Below are 21,939 nucleotides of genomic sequence, written 5' to 3' on the forward strand. Positions count from 1 at the left end.
GAAAACCGCTGCAAAAACTATTAAAGAAGTACGGTGCCATAACTCGATGCAAAATATGAAACTGCTTCAAATCTGCAAGAAGGAAAAAATAATCTAATCAGCATGTGCATGAGAATCAGAAATTTCCTTCACTTTGCACAGACAGTAACACCCAGCATTTTTTCCCCCGCTGCAAAAAATACAATGTGTGTACAAGCCCTAAAGAGTTTTTGACGCTGCATATTTTCATTGTGCAAAAAAAAAGCAGCATCTTACAAATCCAGAAAAGTGGATGGGATTTATAGAAATCTTATGTTTTTTTTTTTTTGTTTTTTTTACAGGTTGCATAAACTGACCTGCGGTGCGTATTTCAGATCTGTAACATGTCCACAGAGCTTTATGTGCAAATTTTCCCCATGAGAATTGCATTAGATGCATAAAATCCGCAGGTAAAGACTTCAAATGTGTTTTCACTGTGGAAACACACTATTACCGCATATAATTTGTACATGACTAGTGATAAAAGTTGTTCGTAAGTCAAATACCAGTAAGTATCAGAAACAAAACAGCTTTATTTAAAGAGAGAAAAACGCAATTATGGAAAAAAAAAAATGAAAAAAAATACATGCAAGTAACTTATTAGGACCTGCAACTAAAAAACTCCATTGTGGGAACGTAGCCTAAGAGGATAATATCAGGCGTATGTATATCCTGAAGAAATCACTATACGCTTTACTGGTTGATTATATAATAAATAATATAGAGAAAAAAAAAATATGAAGAGTTCAGATTTTTCCCATAGACTTGTGTTAGCTTCAAATTCACAAGTAAAATCGATATTATGCTTTTAGTGAGTTAACGCTGCAGAAACGCATGAAAAAACAATGCTTGCACATGTCTATATCAATAAAGCTTTGTCAAAAACCAGGAAGTTTCAAATACCAGGAAGTATCAAAAACAAAGCAGCTTTATTTAAAACATGACATAAGAGACAAAAACGCAATTTAAAACACAATAAAAAGCACAAGTAACATCAAAATACTCATGTGAACGTAGCCTTAACGCCAGCGGCCCAGGCCTGCGCCCGTCCTCCAGTGACCGACTGGTTGTCTGAATACTATTGAAAGACGTGACATTATTCATTTACGGAGGGGGCAAAAAGGACTGGAACGAGACATCGCAACGCCGCCTTAACACAACTGCACAATAACCACATTGATAAAAGCCACATGCAACTTTTATTACAGGCAGAAAGGTCAAGCGACAATAAAATATCGCATTTCACCAACGGCTGGTGACAAAGGTCTGACGGAAATGGTAGTTATAGGGTGACATCACAGCAAGGAGTCGACTACACTGAGAATGATTTGTATGGATTCCCAGCATAACAAGACATGTTATAAGTAAATCCGCCCACACGCCAGTGCCGACAAGCACACAGCACATGCCAGTAAACACGCCCGTTATCTGAGGAATGTTCTCCACACCAAAGGACGCACACGGATACACTATATACTAAACGCACAGAACGGCTGCCTGCAGCAAGACTACAACTCCCAGCATGCCTGAACCAATATCCAGATCAGACTTTGCTTTTTTTTTTTTTTTGTAATAAACACTTCTTTCAAGCAGCATCTATTTCTGCAGCTGTTGTTTTCTTACAGCTTTTGCAGCTGTTAAGCAAGAGTAACATGGTCCAGGGCAGAGAAGATCCTCAAAGTGCTGCAGATTTCAACATGATTGTCAGAACATTCCCAAAGTTTTTGCTACAGGATCCCCTTTTTTACTGAAAGTTAGTGGAAGAATAGAAGGAAATTGATTATAAACGGGCTCATGATTCTGTAGGAAAAATCGTTGGCCAGTCTGGCATTACTCACATTGCATTTCTGCGGTGTGTAATGTGGTTTTGCCAGAATGTTCCTAAAAACTGACGAGCCCCCCCAACGGGTCCATAAAATGTAATCACTCTTACGGCATTGAAGTGAAGCCAGTTTGCATTCTCTTTTCAGACATGGACAGTCATTTCAGATGGGCATACAAATGAAGCAGATTATGTTTCTGTGCCCCTCTGAAAATACACTTAAGGCTGTGTGCACACGTTGCGGATTTTTCACGTTTTTTTCTGCATTTTTTCGCTATAAAAACACATAAAAAACACATACATTATGCATCCCATCATTTAGAATGCATTCCTCAATTTTTGTGCACATGATGCATTTTTTTCCGGAAAAAAAACGCATCGTGGTAAAAAACGCAGCATGTTCACTCATTTTGCGGATTTTTCGCGGTTTTCCCGCTATTTAATGCATTGGGAAGCTCCGGAAAAAAACGCGTCAAAAACGCACAAAAAAAAAAAACACATGCGGATTTCTTGCAGAAAATGTCCGGTTTTGATCAGGAAATTTCTGCAAGAAATTCTGAACATGTGCACATAGCCTTAGGAAAAAAAAGGACTTTGTATCAGTGCAGTCTATGAATTTTTATTTTTCTATTTATGTACGGTATTTATTTTTTTAAGGAGGTTCAGGCAGAATTCCTGAACACACTGCAGAACAACGGTGTGAAATCGGACCAAGACTAGACCAGCCAAACAGAAGAAAAGAACATTTATTACGGTGTCTCACTCTGTATGACCAATTTGGTGCACCAGACAGGTGACACTTCCGTTATTTCTGGCTTACTAATGGCACGTTGCTCCTTGACCCCTTCATCTGTGACATCTGCTAGTGAGGTGCAAAAAAGTGTGTTAAATGTATCTGGTGAAAGGCATGTGACAAAAAGAATTAGCAGCTGAATGCTCAAAAAAATAAATAAAAATGTATAACATATATATATATATATATATATATATATATATATATATATATATATATATATATATATTTTTTTTTTTTTTTTATTTTTTTGCATAAAAATTTAAAAATACATATTATCCATCATACACCGGAGCTGGCTGTAAACCACCTTCCATGAATCAATCTAAGCAGGTTTTTGTCTGTATGGCTATGTGCACACGTGGGAAAAGAGGTGCAGAATTTTCTGCACAAAATCCGCATCTCCTGGCAGAATCCGCAGCTGCGGATTTGCCGCGGTTTTTATGCGGATTTTCTGCGTTTTTTGCCACTGCGGATTTTCAACATGGAGGGGTGCAGAAACGCTGCAGATCCGCACAAAAGAAGTGACATGCACTTCTTTGAAATCCGCAGCAATTCCGCACAGGTTTTTTTTTATCCCATTGAATAACATTGTACTGTACATCACAGTGCGGTTCTGCAGCGTTTCTGAGCGGAAAAATCCGCTGCGGATCCGCAGCAAATCCGCATCGTGTGCACATAGCCTAAAAAGCAGTGACAGAGCAGCACGTGATGGTTTTAGTGCAGCTCATCCACACATCAGTCTTAGGCTAGGTTCACATTGCGTTAAGTGCAGTCCGTTCAACGCATACACTAACGGACTGCGTTAACACAAATGCCGAAAAAGATCGCGTTTATGCGATCGCGCTAGCGCATATGCTCTATCTGTGCTAGCGGTGACGGACCCAAAAATGCTGCAGACTGCGTCCGAGGTCCGTCACAGAATGACGGCACATCACTAATGCATGCCGATTATGACACGCGTTAGCGATGCGCTACATAATGGCAGTCAATGGGTGCGCTAACGGATCCGTTACATAGCGTTAGTGCCGCTATGTAATGGATGCCGTCAGCGGATTGCCATTAACGCAATGTGAACCCAGCCTTAGTATCGTACTTTGTAATGTACACTGCCATGGTTCTGTACAGTACAGGGAAGAGATAGAATTACTGCACAGCAAAGCAGAATCTGGTTGCACAATACACACATAGTGTGCTCATTATCATCATGCAGAAAATGCCAAACTAGCCCACAAAAAGGAAGCCAGAACACGACCAAAGGAAGTTGTGGAAGAAAGGGGTTAGTATAGAAATTACAAAGTTACTGTACCCATAAATCATAATTCTGTGCACCCTTCACCCTATAAATCTCTTGTTTGTCAAGTTCAAGTTTTAACGGGTATTCACATTCATCAACACACATTCTTGAGGGATTTCTGGGATTTCTCCTAGATGTACTTGTTCTTATATAGATGTCAATTGATGGAGAATGCCATATTCAGAAAAGACACCGTGGCACTGGTGGACACAGTCAGAAGATGACCCTTTGCAGCCCAATAGCTCCTCATAATGCACAATTCCACCTGCTTTTGAGATAGATGCGGCCCCCATACCTCTTGGACCCCTATGCTGCCACATAGGTTGCACCTATATGTTTGCCCCCGCATAGTGGCAATATTCAGGTGACATGTACCCCAAAATGTGACTATGTACATGAGAACATTTAAAGTTTCAATTTAGGGGCAGCACAGTGGCTCAGTGGTTAGCACTGCAGCCTTGCAGCACTGGGGTCCTGGGTTCTAATCCCACCTTGGACAACATCTGCAAGGAGTTTGTATGTTCTCCCTGTTTTTGTGTGCGTTTCCTCCGGGCACTCCGGTTTCCTCCCACATTCCAAAGACATACTGATAGGGAATTTAGATTGTGAGCCCCATTGGGGACAGCATTGATAATGTGTGCAAACTGTAAAGCGCTGCGGAATACGTTAGCGCTATATAAAAATAAAGATTATTATTATTTAGGATTATCCCAAAATCAGTTGGAATTCTACCAAACATACATGTCTATGGTGGCAGACTATACCCCAATTCAACTCCATGGTACCCCATTATGGAGCTGTACAGAACATCGCCATAATGCAGCAAACTCAAAAGGTTCATCTAATCCAGACAAAGGCAAGTAAAGATTTCCTGATGAAAGACAATATTTCATGTCAGAATAACTGCTCAATATTGTCAGACAATTAAGATATTTTAGCTCCAAAACTTATGCAACTTTTCAAGTGTAGCATTGTAAAACACTGTGAAGTACTCTATGCGTTTTGTTTGCCAAATGTGATGGTAGTTCTAACAAGGTGAATCAATAAAGGTTTATCCAGCATCTCTTACAATGATTGGACTGATGATATATAAGGTACTTGCATTGGACTTACACACCACAGTGTCATCATAAAAATGGGGGGTGAAAATAAGATCATCCCTTGTACCCACCCAGCTCCCCCAATGCACAGGCTAGTTGGCGAATAATCACATCTGCAGGAACCTTCATTTAGAAACTTGAAGGGTATGTACACACGCTGCGGATTTTGCTGCGGATCTGCAGCTGTTTTCCATGCGTTGTACAGTACCATGTAAACTTATGGAAAACAAAATTTGAAGTGCACATGCTGCAGAAAAAAAAATGCGGAAACGCAGCGGATTACATTCTGCAGCATGTCAATTCTTTGTGCGGATTCCGCTGCGGTTTACACCTGCTCCATAATAGGAATCAGCAGGTGTAAAACCGCAGGTGGAATCTGCACAAAAACTGCGGTAAATCCGCGGTAATTCCACAGGTAATCCGCAGTGCGGTTTACCTGCGGATTTACAAAAACAGGTGCGGAAAAATCCGCAGAGATCCCACCTACGTGTGCACATACCCATATGCCGGAAGCTAACCACTAACATCAATGTCTTCAGTAAAGTGCCACCAGCTGTATTGACATGGCAAAGAAATCCAGATACACAGATGAAACCATGTCCCATTGAAAAGCTTACTGCCATCTGTCACATCACTGACCTCAAGTTATTTCTTGTAAAAAAGATGTGATGTGAGTCTTCAGTTAGATTATTTTGATTTGATAATAATTCTATTGGGGAAATTAGAGAATAAATGTGTCACAACCTATCAGGATGTCTTTGCAGTGTGGAAGGAAACAGGAGAAGTTGGAGGAAACCCACGCAAACATGGGGAGAACGTACAAACTCCTTGCAGATGTTGTCCTTGGTGGGATTTGAACCCAGGGCTACCGTTCTACCCATATATCCCATGACATAGCTCCAGCATGATACAGTAGGAACCAATAAAAAAAAAAAAAGTGCTGGAATTTTGGTCACAAGTAGCATCTAACCTCGCCAATCCTGTGCAACTGCGACTTGTCACTTTCTCTCACAGGTAAAATTGCATTTCTAACAAATTGCACAACAGTAAGTTGCACACATTTTAGGGTATGTGCACACGTTGCGGATTTCCTGCTGTGCAGAAATGCTGCAGATCTGCAAGTGATTTATAGTACAATGTAAATCAATGGTAAAAAAAAATGCTGCGCTAATGCTGCGGAAAATTCAGTGCGGAAAACGCTGCGGATTAAAAGAAGTAGCAGGTCACTTCTTTTTTGCGGATCTGCAGCATTTTTGTACCTATTCCGTTATAGAAATCCGCAGGGGTAAAAACGCAGTAAATCAGCAAAAAATTTGCAGCAAATCCGCACCTGCAAAGAGATGCAGATGATGCAGAGATGCAGAATCGGCACCAAAGATTCCTAAGCCTAATCCACAACGTGTGCACATGGCTTTAGGATTGTGCAATTTGTAGCAGAGTTGAAATAGAATTCAATGTCAAGGAGAATCCCTAATCCAAAGGTTCATATTTCCAAAGTCAGTGCAACACAAATCTAGGGAGAATTTCAGCTCAGCTACATTCACTTACTGGAGATTAGCAGCAGAATAACAACCCAAGGACAAGTATGGCACAGTTTCTGGGGGAAAAAAAAAGTGTAAATATGTTTTTATAATACTGTGCAAATTTTAACTTCTGGAGACAGTCACATTTTTTTCCCCTTAGTTCACCACTTGCATAAACATAACATGCTGTTGCAAAGAGCTGACAATGACAAGGATGCAGCCGGACCTCCCACACATGCACATCAGCATTAGTTTCTGTTCCGGTTGCTTTGTGACCCAATATTAGCAACTGTCAGGGCCGCTCCTAGCTCAGCTTTTCTCCCCAGACATGTTTTACCGGATTAGAGTGAGCTAGGAAAACTGACGAGAGCAGATTTTCCTGGAATGGGCAGCTGCATGCTACCAGTCACCAATCCCAATATGTACAGAATGGAAATTAGAAGGGGGGGGGGGGCTTTCGACATGATCCCATAAAAATTCTCCAAGTTGTGTAGAGAAAGAAATAGGCCCAATTTCCTAGGAAATCCGTAAACGCATTCCATCTGCTTGGCTTTAACGTACACGAGCACGAAAGGTCAATCAACGCACTGGACCACTTTACATAGGGGAAAAGAAAAAAACATAAGTAGCAATGTAAATGTTGATCACTAGATTATACTCTCTAAGGTTTGTTCTGCCAGTGTTTAAAGATGTCTCAATATTGTTTAATGTAACATATGATATTATTAATTATTATAGCGCCATTTATTCCATGGCTTTTTACACGTTTGCACATGGAATATGTTGGTGCCATGTCAGGATGATTATCTATCTATCTATCTAGGCAGATATTCTTAGCTGTGCAACTGTACGGATTTACAAATACATGTCATGCTGCTTTCAAAACAGGAAACTAATATTACAGGAAATTGCAAAGTCAGAACAGAGTGAATGCAAGTGCGAGAATGCATGTACACCTACATTCTCTGCAGAAATGACTGCGTTCTCTGTACTTCCCATACAATCTGTCTGATTCAGAGTGGAAGATATGAGCTTCATTATGCAAGTGGGAAAGAGAAAACGGAATGAAATCTAGTAATGACAGAAGTGTGAAGCAAATCATACTAAATACTCGCCTTATTCTATAAAGTAAATCTCATCAAGTGGTTTCCCAATTATCAGTTATTATTCCTCATGGAACGTTAAAAAGCAATAGAAAAAGTATTGACGTTCTCCAATTCACTTTTTGGCCAGGGTACAAATTGGGATACCCTTTATAAAAGTTTGACGTGCACAAATGGAATATATGGAGACAACCCCATAAAAAAGCATACATTTCTTTAAGTTGATCCTTTACGGTGCAGCATATAATGAGACTATTTTCCCCAGTACAAAAGGCGATACTGTAATGTGAACAAGGCTAGATCTGTCCTGCTTTTATTTAAAACAGACTGTAATCTGTGGACAGCCACCCCCTCCCAACCCCAAACTCATGGCACTGCAAAGACTAGAAGGCCCCTCATGCTGGGAAGGACAGTAGGAGGGACTGAGGAAGCACAAAGTCAGAGGCATTCATCAAGATCTGGCTGATTACTGCATGCTATAATCCAGCTACTTAAAAAATACATTACAAGTCAGTAGTACCAGACCCTAAAAAGAGGAAGAAAAAAAAAAAAAAAAACTCCCCACAACCTCATGCTCATGGAGGATTTTTATGTTTAAAGTTCTGACTAGAAAGTAACAAGGAAAACATGAGAATTGATAAACAATTAGAATTCTACAAACAAAACCTAAATACAAAGCTGCAGTTCCCTTTGACAAACAAAGCTACTTCTGCAAACCCTTCCAAAACAGATGGAAAGGATTTATCTGCAGTCCCATGTAAAACTACATAGTGGCAATTGCACAAAAGTGAAGCAAAAGCACCAACCCATTTGCATCTGTGTACAGAGAAGAGGAAGAGAAAGCAATGAGCAAAGAACATGCACATAAAAAAAACACCTAGAAAAGTCAAGTTCACCCCTTACTTCATGCACATGTTACCCAACCCCCAGGTCTCCCCATAACTCACCAAGTTCCTGCAAACAGAGGCAGAGCCAGGCTAAACATATCCAAGCTTTCCTACAAGGGCAGGAAGAACCAGTCCAGCAGAACCAGGGCTGATCTCAGTGCAAGAAGGAAGAATCCTGCTGAGATCTGTGCAAGCTGCTCCAGCTACAAGGAGACTGTGTTTTCCCAGATCTTGCTATGCAGAGCCAGTAGCTGGGTGCAGAGTGGAATGACTGCATGGCTCTGACTCATCAGCTGAGCTCACTGCTTGCAACAACAACACACAAAATCCCCAGCAGTGAGAGTGTGAGAGGGAGGGAGGAAGGCAGGCAGGCAGGAAGGGAGCCACTGGGCTGTGCAGTTACACAACACAGGGAACCCTCCCTCACTGGAAGAAGATTACTCTGTGCTGCTCCCTGCAAACAGCATTTCCTTGTCTTAAACTCTGCAAACTAGTTTTAACTTTTTAGAGGTTTGGCAAGTTTTTATTTTGCTTGCAAATAAGAATGAACAAATACGGTATTCAGTAGGAAGTAAAATGTCTTGCTACTATTTTTACACAATGTTAAAAAAATATATTTTTTTCCTTTTTCAATCTGGGTGCTCGCCAAAACTCACCCTAGCTGCAGATATAAAACTAACCACCTCCCCTCCTCCCCCCATAAAAAAAATGGTGTACACACCTTTAGTATTAAATAGCCCATCTATCTTTAATGCAGAAGCCAGAATAACATTCCTGTTCAGCTACTACACTGATGCCTCCACCCTGTGCCAGTCACTGCACAGGTTCCCCAACATAAGGTCATCGCTCTCACACAGCTCTCCACAGTTCTGCACAGCCAAACATCTCCTCCCTCACCTGTCTATCGTCCTACTCATGCAACTAATGATCTAAGTCCAACATTGTCAGTAATCCAAAACTCCCACTCCTGTCTCCAATACTTCTCTCTTGTGCTGCACCAGTTCTCTGAAATGCACTACCGCAGACAATTCAATTAATTCCCAGTATCTGCAAATCTTTCTCAGAATCTGGTCTTTAGTAGCATTTGGTTACACACCCTCCATGCACTTAAAGAGGTTGTCCTGTCCAAGTCGACAAGTCTGTGTGACTGCGGACTTATGAATCCCCCCAGTGCATACACTGTGGTGATTTGTTGGTTTCTGAGCCAGGACCGGAGTGTATGTATGCGTTATACATACTCCCGGTCAGAGCCCGTCCAGTGGATGCAGCCTTGTTCCATACTTTGTTTGGAGCAAGGCCGCACCCTCTAGACCGACACGCCTACTGGATGGGCGTGTCCTTAGTCAGGGCGTGGCCTTGCTTAATACAATTGAATGGAAGAGAGACTGCGCCCACTGGCTGGTAGTATGTATAATGCATACATACCCTCTGGTCCCAGCTCAGAAACCGGCAAATCCTCGTAGAGCACAGTGTATGCGCTGGGGGGATTCATAAGTATGCAGTCACACGAAGGGACTGCAGACTTATCTATTTGGGCTGGACAACCCCTTTAATAGCACTTTGTATCTCCACTTCTACAGTCACTGGCTGATGACCGTCTCATGCAGCGTTATTTGAATACCCCATTTATTGCATTGATGGCTGGACCATATCGGACAAGTACTTCTTACCATTTACCTTTTGTTTTCTCATAGATTGTAAGCTCTTGGGAGCAGGGCCCTCACCCCTCTTGGCATCTCTTGAGTTATATGTTCAGGGCTCCCACTAGGAATTTCAGGGGCCCATACTGGCAAAATTTTCAGGCCCCCTTGAGACTCCGCCCAGGCTCCACCTTTACCGTCCCACCGCCCACTCTTGGAAAAACTCAACTTCTCCACCAAGTCCTCACCAATCACGTTGCGGATTTTGCTGCGGATCTGCAGCGGATTGGCCGCTGCGGATCTGCAGCTGTTTTCCATGTGGTTTACAGTACCATGTAAACCTATGAAAAACCAAATCCGCTGTGCCCATGCTGCAGAAAATACCGCGCAGAAACGCTGCGTTGTATTTTCAGCAGCATGTCAATTCTTTGAGCGGATTCCGCAGCGGTTTACACCTGCTCCACAATAGTAAATCCGCAGAAGGAATACGCACAAAACCAGCAGGAATTCTGCAGTAAATCTGCAGTTAATCTGCAGGTAAAACGCAGTGCGTTTTACCTGCGGATTTTGCAAAACCGGTGTGGAAAAATCCGCACATGATTCCGCAACGTTGGCACATAGCCTAACAGTTCCCATCAAACACCAGATCACATTCATAACCAGAAGCTTTTGTTCTGGCCAAAAGAATTTTTAAGCAGCCACCATGACACGGTAGACTCTTTTGGCCGGGCCCTACTCTACTCTAAACTAATAAAAAGAAATATATTTTTATGTATTTTTCTTAAGGGAATGAGTCCCATACATTTTTTTCTTTAAGTGACCATTAATACCACATACAAGGAACAAATACCAAAACACCATGACCCAATCACATATTACCACGACATAGTGACTGAATACTACAATACTGATGATAAAAAAAAAACACAATACTAAGTGCCATTGTACACAGGAGCTCTATATTTACTGTCAGTGTTCAGGTAATACAGTGTACATTATACACATGAGCTCTGTGTATAGTGTCAGTGCAAAGGCAATACAGTGATCACCAGAGACATACACAGGAGCTCTGTATATTGTGTCAGTGTACAGGTAATACAGGGATCACCAGTGACATTATACACAGGAGCTCTGTGTATAGTATACAGTGTATAGTGTCAGTGTACAGGTAACACACTGACTCACCAGTGACGTCTCTAGCTGAAGTCCTTCATCTTTGCTTTTCTTTTTCATCCAACACAGACCGCTGTAACTTCTTCCAGCCAGGACTTGTCACTGCATGAAATAACAGTTACCTAGAGCACATTCCCCACTTTTCCCCCTTCTACACTACACATCTGAATACAGAGGTGCACCCACAATCAATATATGATGGGTTATTATGCAACCCACAATTCCAAATATAAGTTATAATCTGCCACTGAGCACCCACTAACTATAAATAGCCACTTTCCCCATTTAATATAAATTAGCACCTGTACTCTTTCCCCAATTCATTGCCAGTCACTTCATCCTCAACGCCCCCCACTATGTACCTCCCGCTTTAACCCTAACCCCGATTCATTATATTTACATGCCCCTCCCACCCCAATTCATTGTCATGTCTTTCTCTCCCACCCTCTATTCATTATCAACTGCTCTACCCCACATTCAATACATCATTTACTCCCCCACTCTCAAAACACATTATTTGTTCTCCCCCTAGATCATCATTTGCTCTCCCCACCCCCCACCTTCAATTAAATTGCTGTCCCTCACACTGAATTTATCATTTGCAGTCCCCTCCCCCCCACTTCAAATTAAAGTGGGGGGACTGCAAATAATGAAGTCCCCTTACTTCATCCATTGCAGTCCCCTATCACCCCCTCACTTCATCTGCAGTGCCCCTTCATCATTTGCAGCCCACTATCACCCTTTCATCTCATCATGTGCAGTCTCCCTTCAGGCACACTTCATCATGTGCAGTCCCCTTTACCCCCCATTTCATCATGTGCAGCCCCACTCCCAGCCCTTCATGTGCAGTCCCCCTTACACTCCCCACTTCATCACTTGCAGTTACCCTCACCCCCTCATCCATTGAATTAATTTTATAAAGAAAAGAACAAAGTTTTTCATACTTACCTCACAGTCGCTCCCCAGCAGCGCAGCTCTGCTTCTAGCGTCCAGTACATGTTGGTGCGTGTGCGATTACGTCATCGCGCACGCACCGACACCTGACCCAGAAGTACAGAGAACACGGAGGAAGCGGGAGCTACACAGCCGTCAAGGTTAGACGGCTGTGCACAGTTCCCGGCCCAGACGTGTGCGCCGCAGGCCTGCAGCCACAGCACTTGAGGCCCGATGACGCACAACTCTTGGGGCCCGATGAGTAGAAGCACAGGAGCGGGGCACCGGACCTGCAGGCCCCCCTTCTGTACTGCTGCTCACCGGGCCCCATACAGCAGTAAGAGCAGTAATACCCTGATGGTGGCCCTGTATGTGTTATTCTGTAATGTCTGATATGGTCTGTACATGGCTCGTTTGAATTGGAAAGTGCTATGGAATAATTATTATTATTATTATTATTAGATAGGCGCACAAATACTCTGTGGCAAATATACATACACTTTGTGTCTCCCCTCTCTATGTGCCAAACCAGGCCTCACCTGAACTGGTGGAAATGAAATTTAAGTACAGCTCGTAATGAAAACCTTATTTGGGTAAGATAGGTGGATAAGGATGCTGAACTCTGGTGGGTGCCAAATAAACCCCAATATATTCCACAAAAAAATAAAAAGGGCCTGCCCCACTTTAGAATTAAATGTACAGGTGCACAAATATATCATGGCTAATATACAAACCTGCATTATTTTTTTGCAATCTGCTGACGTATAGCATGTATCAGGAGCGGACATACCTTTGGTGCAACTTGTGCATCCGTACAGGGGTTTCCCTGCCACCTCTAAAGCAGATGGAATTATGCATTACGAGGAACTATTGGACTGCAAAGGGCCCATAAACTGTTCTTGCACAGGGCCCTCTCTTGTCTTTGTCAACTCTGGCGTTTATATACAGGTTTGTATATTGGCCACAATGTATTTGTGCTCCAATGCATTAATTACCCATGAGGCTGTAGAGTTCAGGTTGAGAGACACATGGCTGGTCAGCATGCCCAGTCCAAGAAAGACTCCATGCATGTCCTATTCTGGTCCATTTTGGGGGCTCAGGCTATATTGGGGCTATATTGGAAAGCACACTGAAGCTAATCTAACTGTGCAAGGTTTCACTACAAGAAAATTGGACACAGTCATGTGAATATGGATCGCCCCCAGTAGGGCCGTGGGGTACTCGGCACCGGGTCCTTCAGTTCTCAGCGGGGATGTCACGGTGGCTGACCCGGTCCGTGGCCCTAGGGACGTCCGTATAAAAAGGGGAAGATCTTTAAAGGGATAGTGTTCGTGACACCACCTGTGGTATTCGGTCAGGGTGACCGACGCTGCTTAGGGGTCCGCTGGGATGATGTTATGGCAGCTTGATGGTATACCTTCCCACAGGTGAAGTGTATCTCCAGGGCTTCCCAGAGTGTAGATGGTGATGGTGGATGGTGTGAGGCGTAGTGAATAACAAGGACACAAGGTTGCAGTCTCTTTACCTTTTACTTTTAGCTCTAATTACGTCCTCACTGTTATTACTCTTCTCTCTCTGTTCCCCGTGGTCAGATAGAACAAAACCCGTATGACTGATGGCCTGAGGCTTGTTTATAGGGACCCTAGAGACGCCCCGACCCCCACAGTTTGCCACCTGTCTTCTTAGGTATTAAGGTCAGGCAGCCAACTTGGAATTGACTGTCCTGCCAGTCTCTGAAGCAACGGCGTAGAGCACTTTACTCCCTCGGTATTCTGGCTACCGGAAAGCGCACCAGAAGAATGCAGCTCCTCTCGTCTACTATCCTCTCTGGTATCCACTTGTTGCTATGCCTTTGTTTCTCACTCACTAGAACACGCTTCCTTTTAATATCTCTTTCTTTGGATGCTGCCGCACGTGGGGCAGGCGCAGCTCCGTAGACGCTCGTCCTCCTCAGACCGCAGTCTGGATCTGACTGGAACTCGCTCCAGCCAGCTCGGTCTGGAGACCTTTCTCCCTCGGTCTCCAGCCAGGAACTCCCTCTGACTAACTTTCCCTCCAACTCCCAGTTTTACCTAACTGTGAGGAGTGGCCTAATAGATAGAACCTTTGCTCCCCCTGGTGGCTGGAGTGTGAAGTGTGTGGTGTGTTTGTGATACCTGGACAGGAGATCTCCTTTATTGCCTCCAGACGTAATATTGCTCTCCCTGGTGGGAGAACAACATTACTGCAGCAACCAGGACTCTGGGGCGCTGCCCTTATAACCAAAGGCCCTATTCAAAAGAACAATTTTCACTTGCAAGTGCTGCCCAAGTGTATCCTGGGAAGCCTCCATAATGATTAAAGTCAATCAGGGCCGGACTGGCCATAGGGCACTTCTGGCAAATGCCAGAAGGGCCGGTGCCAGTGGTGGGCCGCTCAATCCGCCGCCGTCGCGTTCAACTATACCGGCGTATAGACGCCGGTAAAGTTGAATGCAATGATGGAGGAGAGAGCGTCTACAGACGCTCCTCTCCCATCATTCCCCGCTCTGCCTCTGACACTGCGGGTGCGCGATGATGTCATATCATCGCGCACCTGCTGTGTCCCGGGCAGACTGCAGCTGCTGAGACAGGAGCAGGAACCAGGAAGCAACGCTGGGCACGAGGAGAGGTGAGGAGAGTTTTTTTTTTTTCTGGACTGTGGGGCCATTCTCGGAGGAGGGGAGGGGAGGAAGAGAAGAGATGTGGGCTGTATATAGTTCTCCGTGGGCTGTGCTCTGTGCTGTATACTGCTGTGGGCTGTATATAGTTCTCTGTGGGCTGTGCTCTGTGCTGTATACTGCTGTGGGCTGTATATAGTTCTCTGTGGGCTGTGCTCTGTGCTGTATACTGCTGTGGGCTGTATATAGTTCTCTGTGGGCTGTGCTCTGTGCTGTATACTGCTGTGGGCTGTATATAGTTCTCTGTGGGCTGTGCTCTGTGCTGTATACTGCTGTGGGCTGTATATAGTTCTCTGTGGGCTGTGCTCTGTGCTGTATACTGCTGTGGGCTGTATATAGTTCTCTGTGGGCTGTGCTCTGTGCTGTATACTACTGTGGGCTGTATATAGTTCTCTGTGGGCTGTGCTCTGTGCTGTATACTGCTGTGGGCTGTATATAGTTCTCTGTGGGCTGTGCTCTGTGCTGTATACTGCTGTGGGCTGTATATAGCTCTCTGTGGGCTGTGCTCTGTGCTGTATACTACTGTGTGCTCTGTGCTATATATAGTTCTCTGTGGGCTGTGCTCTGTGCTGTATACTGCTGTGGGCTGTATATAGCTCTCTGTGGGCTGTGCTCTGTGCTGTATACTACTGTGTGCTCTGTACTATATATAGTTCTCTGTGGGCTGTGCTCTGTGCTGTATACTGCTGTGGGCTGTATATAGTTCTCTGTGGGCTGTGCTCTGTGCTGTATACTGCTGTGGGCTGTATATAGTTCTCTGTGGGCTGTGCTCTGTGCTGTATACTGCTGTGGGCTGTATATAGTTCTCTGTGGGCTGTGCTCTGTGCTGTATACTGCTGTGGGCTGTATATAGTTCTCTGTGGGCTGTGCTCTGTGCTGTATACTACTGTGGGCTGTATATAGCTCTCTGTGGGCTGTGCTCTGTGCTGTATACTACTGTGGGCTGTATATAGTTCTCTGTGGGCTGTGCTCTGTGCTGTATACTGCTGTGGGCTGTATATAGCTCTCTGTGGGCTGTGCTCTGTGCTGTATACTGCTGTGGGCTGTATATAGCTCTCTGTGGGCTGTGCTCTGTGCTGTATACTACTGTGTGCTCTGTGCTATATATAGTTCTCTGTGGGCTGTGCTCTGTGCTGTATACTGCTGTGGGCTGTATATAGTTCTCTGTGGGCTGTGCTCTGTGCTGTATACTGCTGTGGGCTGTATATAGTTCTCTGTGGGCTGTGCTCTGTGCTGTATACTGCTGTGGGCTGTATATAGTTCTCTGTGGGCTGTGCTCTGTGCTGTATACTGCTGTGGGCTGTATATAGTTCTCTGTGGGCTGTGCTCTGTGCTGTATACTACTGTGGGCTGTATATAGCTCTCTGTGGGCTGTGCTCTGTGCTGTATACTACTGTGGGCTGTATATAGTTCTCTGTGGGCTGTGCTCTGTGCTGTATACTGCTGTGGGCTGTATATAGCTCTCTGTGGGCTGTGCTCTGTGCTGTATACTGCTGTGGGCTGTATATAGCTCTCTGTGGGCTGTGCTCTGTGCTGTATACTACTGTGTGCTCTGTGCTATATATAGTTCTCTGTGGGCTGTGCTCTGTGCTGTATATAGTTCTCTGTGGGCTGTGCTCTGTGCTGTATACTACTGTGGGCTGTATATAGTTCTCTGTGGGCTGTGCTCTGTGCTGTATACTACTGTGTGCTGTATATAGTTCTCTGTGGGCTGTGCTGTATATAGTACTCTGTGGGCTGTGCTGTATATAGTACTCTGTGGGCTGTGCTGTATATAGTACTCTGTGGGCTGTGCTGTATATAGTACTCTGTGGGCTGTGCTGTGTATAGTACTCTGTGGGCTGTGCTGTATATAGTACTCTGTGGGCTGTGCTGTATATAGTACTCTGTGGGCTGTGCTGTATATAGTACTCTCTGGGCTGTGCTGTATATAGTACTCTCTGGGCTGTGCTTTATATAGTACTCTGGGCTGTGCTGTATATAGTACTCTGGGCTGTGCTTTATATAGTTCTCTGTGGGCTGTGCTGTATATAGTTCTCTGTGGGCTGTGCTGTATATAGTTCTCTGTGGGCTGTGCTGTATATATTACTTTGTGGGCTGTGCTGTATATATTACTTTGTGGGCTGTGCTGTATATATTACTTTGTGGGCTGTGCTGTATATATTACTCTGTGGGCTGTGCTGTATACTACTGTGTGGACTGTGCTGTATACTTCTACGTGGGCTGTGCTGTATACTACTGTGTGGTCTGTGCTGTATACTACTGTGTGGTCTGTGCTGAATACTGCTGTGTGGGCTGTGTTATCTACTATGCGAGCTGTGCTATAGTATGCAGGCTGTGCTGTATACTATGCGGTTTGTGCTATATAATATGTGGGCTTTGCTATATACTATGGGGAGTATATTATATTCTATGGGGGAGGCCATGTTATGTACTATGTGGCTGTGTTATATACTATTGTGGGGGTATATTATATTCTATGGGGGAGGCTGCGTTATATACTATGGGGGGCTGCATTATATTCTATGGGGGGCTACATTATATATTATGGGGAGGTGGGCTGTATTATATTCTATGGGGGTTACATACTCTGGGGTGGCTGCATTATACTCTGTGGGGTGGCTGCATTATACTCTGGGGTGGCTGCATTATACTCTGGGGTGGCTGCATTATACTCTGGGGTGGCTGCATTATACTCTGGGGTGGCTGCATTATACTATATGTGGGCTGCATTATACTGTATCGAGGATTATGGGGAATACGTTATACTATATGAAGAACTATGGGGTGCATTATACTATGGGAAGTGAATTGTACTACATGGATGACTGTGGCAGTGCATTATACTATATGGAGCACTATGAGGATTGTATTATGCTATATGGAGGACTATGATGATTGTATTATGCTATATGGAGGACTATGAGGAGTGTATTATACTATGTGGAGGACTGAGCAGTGTATTTTAATATATGGAGGACTATAGGGAGTGTATTATACTATATGGAGGACTATGGAGCACATTATAATATATGGAGGACTATGGGGTGTATTTTACTAAACAAGTAAAATGCTGCATATTCGGATTGTTTTTGCTGGAACAAAAAGCCTTGTTGTCAGCAGCACATTGCCAGTGTAAACTGTAGATGTGCTGCTGAAAACATGATACTGTATGGTGATCTGTTAGTGATCGTTCTGTCTCATCATTATTCCTCAGCTGGTGGAAAGAGGCCGGGAAACAAGCGTTGAACAACTTCAGTATTGTCGATCAAACTCGTTTAGCGGCCTGAACTCAGCGCACGTAAATACAACAGAAAGGCTTCTGTGTGATGTGCAATATGTTAGCATTTGGGGACCCATTTTAAACTTTGCCTAGGGCCCCACTTTGCCTAAAACCGGCCCTGCCTACAAGTGTACAAAGATATTATACAGTCACCATGTGACAAGTGGGCCTGTGTAACTTCAAATGCCAGGGCTGAATTTTAGTCCCAGTCCGGCCCTGAAGTCAATATTACAGGATGAGAAAATAAAAGTTGCAGCATGCACTACTTCGATGAGTATATCCCATGACCTAGTCAATGGGTTTGTGAAAAACCAACAGGACAAAAACACAAGTGATTAAACTCAGATGCAAAACGGATCGGTTTTCCATTGCTCTGAAAAATGTGACTTGTGGTCTTGTGTTACGAGACTGACTTCCGATCCATGTATATTATAGCGAAAACACGGCACTCTTAGAAAATCATGCTGTTGGTGCTCAAGTCAGGTGTCCAACCCATCAGAATATAATAACATACTGTGCACTCGGTATGTGACGAAATTGAAGTTCCTTTTATTGTGCATCCAGACAGAAAATTGAACGTTTTCGGTCCGTCATAGGACCTTCATCAGAACATTCTTTAACAAGAACTGGAGGTACAGGAACGCTATGTGTAAGCAAAGGAGCGTCCATGCTGGTGAAGCCCGTGACTGGTATATGCTGGGCCTGGGCTCTCCTCCTGCATGACGGTACTCACACACCACAGACCGGGGCTCACAGCGCACTTCAATTGCAATAAGTTGCCACAGACTGATGCGCTTTTCTTCACTTGCATTACCCAGGAGAGCGTTTTATAACTTTTTTTTTTCCTACATGAAGACCTAGAGTGGCAGCAAGAAAAACACACGTTTTTACTTTTGTTCTTCGCCAATTCTTTTTAATGAGTGAAAAATGTTGCAAGAACACTGAAGTATTTGACATGTTGAACATTGGCAAAAACAAAGCAGGACTCAAACTCTGTGTGGAAAGGAAGAAAAATGCAGCGTATGGAGGAGATTTCACAAATCCGGATTTTGCTGGTACTGTAAAACGATGCGTATTTTACACAAATATGCTGCAGAAAAAAAAAAAAAAACACAACACCACATGTGAACATACCCTAAGGCTTCATTCAGGTGCCATTTTTCCTCATTCTTAAAAGAAAACTTAATTAGTGCGTTAGATCAGACTTTCAGCAGTGATTGGTCAGACCTTTCCATAAGTATTTCATCAGCAATTTACTAATATGTCAGAAAAAATGTTACAGGCAGAACATTGATGGCATCAGTGTGCGATCTGTCATTTTTAGAGACCCATACGGACGTTTGTGTGATTTTGGTCTGTGGCTTGAATCCAAAAAACAAAACAAAAAACAAACATGACTCCATGATTTTTTTTGCAGACACAATCCACACACACAAAAAAAATATATACAGGTGTGAACAAATCACAGACTAACTGGCAAGTGTCCTAGCCATGAAAAACATGGCTAGAACTTATACATGAAAAATGAATGTCTGGAATAGGCCCTAGGTTGGTTCCACATAACTGTGGTTGGAGTATGAACTGCATTGCATGGACTGGTCGTGGGTCCCTCGGCCTGAACTTGACAGCCTCAAGGCCGTTCAGCTAAGGTCAGTAGACTCTTGGCCAGTCCATACATCACAGTCCGTGCTCTGACTAAGGAACACAAATATGTGAAATTGCGCTTAGGTAGGACTTCAAACTTGGTTTTGTTCTTTTTTCAGCATTTTTTTCTTTTGAGGTAAAAGCCTGGTAGAAATCATTGAGCTCCGCTGTTTCTGCCATTTTTTCTGTTATGTGCTGAGTCGCTCCATTGCAGATATTCACATTTGTTTCTTATGCAGTACAGTATGTGAAATCTCTGCTTGCAGACCAATTGGGCATTTCTTCAGAGTCTTCTCTGGGAGCGTGCACACTCCCCTCTTAGGTACTGACAATCGCAGATCGACAGAATCCGAGGCTGCTCGATCAGCTGCGGAGTTGTGACTGGCAACGTCTTGGAGGAACATGAGACAACACATGACCAAATAGAAGACTCCCGTGAAATTTCTGCTTGTAGTGCAACTGGGCATTTGTTCATACTGGGCTCCAAAAGCAGCAAAATGCGAATCTCTCTACAATGGAGCGACGCAACACAGAATGGAAAAAAAGCGGTAGAATCAGGGGAGTTCAGGGATTTTAACCAGATATCGAACTCAATTTTTTAGCACATGGCAGATACGCCTTAAACTCACTTGAATCTTTTTAACAGAGAATTGCTGCTTATCTTCTGACTTGCAAACATTTGGGAGGCAATATTATCGCTGTGAGCGGTACTGCTCTATGAAAAACGACAAGTCATTTCAGAAAGCCACAGCTAGTTTCACCAAGTAAATAGTCTTCACTCCCACCTCATTTCTCCTCAAATGGAAAATCATGATGAAAGTAAAATTGCTCCATTATGCAAATGACGATCGTAGTTACTTAAACATCTGAAAGTTTCCATACCTATAAAAACTAAAAAAGGTATGTATTTAGTAATCATGTTTTCAGTGGTGGGTGCATGGTTGCCTCCTACCTGTACTTTTGGCCTCATGAACATAGTTTGCACTGAGGCACATGTAGTCCCTAAAGCTATGGGCACTCCATCTGGAGAAAGATATATTTATATATATTTTTTTTTTTATTTATTATTTTTTTTATTTACTCTGGGCCTAAGAACTAGTAGAAAGATAGTTGCCTGTTCTGCAGGCAGATATCGGTCACAGACCTCTACTGCAGGATATTCAGCGCTTTCTGCTGACGTTACATCGGCAGAGCAGCAGCGTCTCTTCGGCTCTGTTGACTGGATGTGACTGTTGATGTCATGCTGATTAACAGTCGGCTCCCCACTGCCTAACTGCAGGCAGCCGGCTGTCAATCAGCATGACGCCAGTCACTTCCAGTTACCTACAAGAGGAAAAGCTGGTCTGTTCGACGTAGAGCAGTCGAATCGCCGGAAGGAGAAGTCAGTGACTACTCTGAGAAGATGGCAGGTAGAACAAGCAAGACGAATGCATGCTTTTTTAGTGTTTCCTTAAGCATACCATAGCTAAATCTAATATTTGTGCTGCTGTGGTTTGGCATTTAGTTCGATCCTCCATGGAAGCAGCAGGGCCTGGGAAACCTTCACACCTGCAAATTACATCCTTGGCACCTGTGGCCCTCATTAAAAACTATTACTTGCGTTGTGCTACCATGTTAGTATGTCGCAAAGGCCAACGCCAGAGGCTCCCACCCACAGAAGTGAAGATTGGGCTTGTCATGGAGGAATGGGCTAGTCACAGGACCAGGGCAACGCAAATTGTTTTGCTCAGCTCTACACATTAATTTTTTACCCCTTTGGTTGTTGACAAAAAAAAAAAAAAGTTACAGCATCCATTAATCTGGTCTGTTTTGCAGATGAGAAAGTGATAGTTTCAGTGATGCATAGTTTATATGCCCATGTGTGATGAGAGTAGAAGGATAGCTTGTGAATGTGACTAGTTGTTGAGTTGCCATGTTTGTCTTAAAGGTAATCTGTCAGCAGGTTTATGCTGAAGGAGAGTAGCATAATCTAGGGAAAGAGAACCTGATTCCATTGTTGTGCCGCTTACTAGGCTGTGTGCTAGA

General features: G+C 43.7%; 1 protein-coding gene across 5 annotated transcripts in view; it reads right to left on the bottom strand.

Moving 5' to 3' along the window:
- MIDEAS (mitotic deacetylase associated SANT domain protein) overlaps positions 1–21,939 on the bottom strand; it is a 144,184-nt gene that overhangs the window by 63,457 nt on the left and 58,788 nt on the right. Inside the window, exon 1 of one of the 5 annotated variants that reach the window (XM_077261313.1) lies at positions 8,604–8,933. The exons of 3 other annotated variants lie outside the window; for them this stretch is intronic. The gene's annotated coding sequence lies outside the window, so the exon portion shown is untranslated. Of the gene's footprint in view, positions 1–8,603; positions 8,934–21,939 lie in introns of those variants that run through there. One more of the 5 variants, XM_077261342.1, reaches the window with a different exon arrangement.

Source organism: Ranitomeya variabilis, chromosome 1, assembly GCF_051348905.1.
Source record: "Ranitomeya variabilis isolate aRanVar5 chromosome 1, aRanVar5.hap1, whole genome shotgun sequence".
Classification (NCBI taxonomy): domain Eukaryota; kingdom Metazoa; phylum Chordata; class Amphibia; order Anura; family Dendrobatidae; genus Ranitomeya; species Ranitomeya variabilis.